Source organism: Camellia sinensis, chromosome 4, assembly GCF_055761805.1.
Source record: "Camellia sinensis isolate YWXY chromosome 4, ASM5576180v1, whole genome shotgun sequence".
In the NCBI taxonomy this organism is placed as follows: Eukaryota; Viridiplantae; Streptophyta; class Magnoliopsida; order Ericales; family Theaceae; genus Camellia; species Camellia sinensis.
Window position 1 is genome coordinate 95390895 of NC_138964.1, and position 3209 is coordinate 95394103.

Genomic DNA, 3209 nt, shown 5'->3' on the forward strand with positions numbered 1-3209 from the left:
AAACTGCAAAGCCCCTTGAGCAATTTGAGTTCTTTTTTGTGTTTTTGTAATTCATGTGCACCCAAACTCTTTCCTGCAATCATAGCAGTGGAATTGTATAGTTGGTACAGTAGCTACAAATATGTAATTAAAGGCCTCAGGTCAATATTTTCCACAGACAACATCTGTTTTGTGGAGGAAGACTTGTTGACATGATAACCTACATGGAGTACCTTCACAAATGAATGTCAAATTGGATATTTGAATGTTTGCTCAAATTTGTAGGGCTGCTATGTACATTATAAAATAGTGCCTTCATGGGAGAGAAATGATAAATGTTCTTGATGTTGCCATTAGAATTGTTTGTTGTTTCAACTTGAATAACTTTGTTGGTCTTATAGCTTTATACGAATTGATGTGGTGGACTGCGCAAAAGAAAGGAGAACATCATTGTTTTCAACCCAGTTAAACTCTATGAATTTACTTTAGGCCCATGAACTCACAAATTCAGTAGGAGAGTTGAGAAATCTGAGGTTTGGGAACACTTCACTTTACTTGAAGATTGTGAGCCTGATAAACCTAGGGCTGCCTGTAATTATTGTGGTAAGGATTATGGTGCTCGTGGAAAACAAGATGGGACTAGTAATATGTGGAACCACCTTAAGCATCAATGTATGAAGTCTCCTGTTAGGGAAGTGGACAAAAAACAAAAAACGCTCTCTTTTGTTAAAAAAGAAGGAGAAGGAAGGGTTGGATTTCTCAAACAAATAGGATATGATGAAAAACTACTTAGGGAAGCACTAACAAAGATTATTATAATTGATGAATTACCTTTTAGGCATGTGGAGAAGGAAGGGTTTAGAAATTTCTGTTTACTTAAGGAACCTGGGTTCAATGTCCCTTCTCGCACTACTATTGCTCGTGATTGTTTGAACTTATTTCTTGATGAAAAGCAAAAATTGAAGAAATTTCTAAGGAAACAACGAGTATGCCTAACCACTGACACTTGGACATCAATTCAAAATCTAAATTACATGTGTGTCACTGGCCATTGGATTGATAATGATTGGAATTTGCACAAAAGAATTCTTAGTTTTTGTATAGTTCCTAATCATAAGGGTGAGACAATTGGCAAACAATTAGACAAATGCTTGCAAGATTGGGGGATTGATAAGATTTTCACTATTATAGTTGATAATGCAAGCTCTAATGATGGTGCTATTGCATTTTTGAAAAGAAGAACAAAAGATTGGCCTTCCACTATCTTGGCAAATGAGTTTTTGCATATGAGATGTTGTGCACACATAGTGAATTTAATTGTTTGTGATGGTTTAAAAGAACAAAATCACTCAATTGCCAAGATTCGAAAAGCTGTGAAATATGTAAAGTCATCTCCAGCTAGGCTACAAACTTTTAAAAATTGTGTGGAGCATAAAAGGATTACTTGTAAAAGTTTGTTATGCCTTGATGTTCCAACAAGATGGAATTCCACCTATTTGATGTTGGAGGTAGCCGAGAAATTTCAAAAAGCTTTTGAGTGTTTAGAAGAGGATGACCCACGATTCAAGTTATTTTTCATGGAGAATGATGATGAAAATGAGAATGCAAATGAGAATGATGGTGGAAGAGGCAAAGGGAAAGGAAAAAGATTCATTTCATATCCTAAAGAAGAAGATTGGGAGGTAGCTAGAGTCTTTGTGAAATTTTTAAGACTTTTTATCATGTGACTTTGCAACTTTCAGGGTCTTTGCATATGACATCTAATGTTTTTTTTCATCAACTCATGTCGGTGCAATCTAAATTAGTTCAATTGAGTAAAAGTGGAGATGTAGTGTTGAGTAACATGGCTGATAAGATGAAATTGAAATATGACAAATATTGGGAGAATCTCGATAATATCAATTTCTTGTTATATGTTGCGGTTGTGTTAGACCCTCGCTACAAGTTGACATATCTTAAGTTTTCATTCAATAAAGTGTATGAAAATGACAAGGTAGAAATGTTAGTGGCGAGGGTGAAGGCAACATTGGAGCGCTTGTTTGATCATTATGTTGAGAAGAACAATGTTGGTAATGTTGCACCTTCATATGCAAGTCAAGCTCCGCCAGTGATGGAAGTTGATGAAGAGGAAGAGGAAGATCCCATGACACTCTTTGCCTCTCAATATATTAACCATTTAGAGTCGGAAAAAAGTGTGGAGAACAAATCAGAGTTGGAAAAATATTTGGTTGATGATTGTATAGACCCAAGAGTTCCAAACTTTGATATTTTGAATTGCTGGAAGGTTAATGGCAATAAGTATAAGGTTCTCTCTTTAATAGCAAAAGATGTGTTGGTTGTCCCAGTTTCTACAGTGGCTTCTGAGTTAGCTTTTAGTACCAGTGGACGTGTGCTTGATCCATTTAGGAGTTCTTTGACGCCAAAGATGGTGGAGGCTCTAATTTGTGTACAAAATTGGTTACGGTCTTCATCAATTCCAATCAATCTTAGAGAATGTATGGATGATGTTGAACAATATGAAGAAATTGAGTCAGGTAATTTTTTTGATATGTGTTTATTTGAAAAAGATTATTCAATATTGATTTTAGCTTTTATGTAATTTTGAATAACATTAAAAATATTTTTTATTTTCCAGAATTTTTTTCATCATCTACTGCACAAGAAGCAACTATTGTTGAGGACTAATTTGTCTCCAAGTTAGTTTGGTTTTAAAGTTCTTGAGGTTAGAATTAATTCTTACTCTTGAATATTATTTTGTTATAATGTTTTTTTTTATATTTTTTATAATGATTTTGATGATAGTTTTTTTGTTATTTATTTATGTTTTCTTTGCTCATGTCCACAGATTAATGAAGTTTTTGAAGTTTGGTTGAAGCAATTGTGAAGGATTGAAGTTATTGTGGAGTTTGATGAGTAGATTAATTTATTTGAATTCTTGGATTGTTTGTGGGTTGAATTATGTTGAACTATGTTGGTTGAACTATGTTGGATGTCGTAGAACTTTTTTTGTTGAACTATGTTGGATGTTGTATGAATTATGTTGGATGTTGTATGAATTATGTTGTAGAACTATGTTGGATGAATTATGTTGAACTATGCTGGTTGAACTAATATATTGATGGAATAGATAGATTTTTAACTTGAGCTACTATTGTGTTGAATTTAGATGTTCTAATTGGCCAAGCTCTAGAAGTTGAATTTAGATGTTCTACAGGTTACTGAGTTCAGAT

The 3209-nt window shown here is 33.8% G+C and overlaps 1 long non-coding RNA gene across 1 annotated transcript; it reads left to right on the forward strand.

Moving 5' to 3' along the window:
• Positions 1 to 2332: 2332 nt before the first annotated feature.
• Positions 2333 to 3001, forward strand: LOC145823384 (uncharacterized). The gene is made up of 3 exons (XR_014365676.1): positions 2333 to 2513; positions 2615 to 2701; positions 2825 to 3001. It is a non-coding gene; the product is annotated as an uncharacterized LOC145823384 (long non-coding RNA).
• Positions 3002 to 3209: the final 208 nt, after the last annotated feature.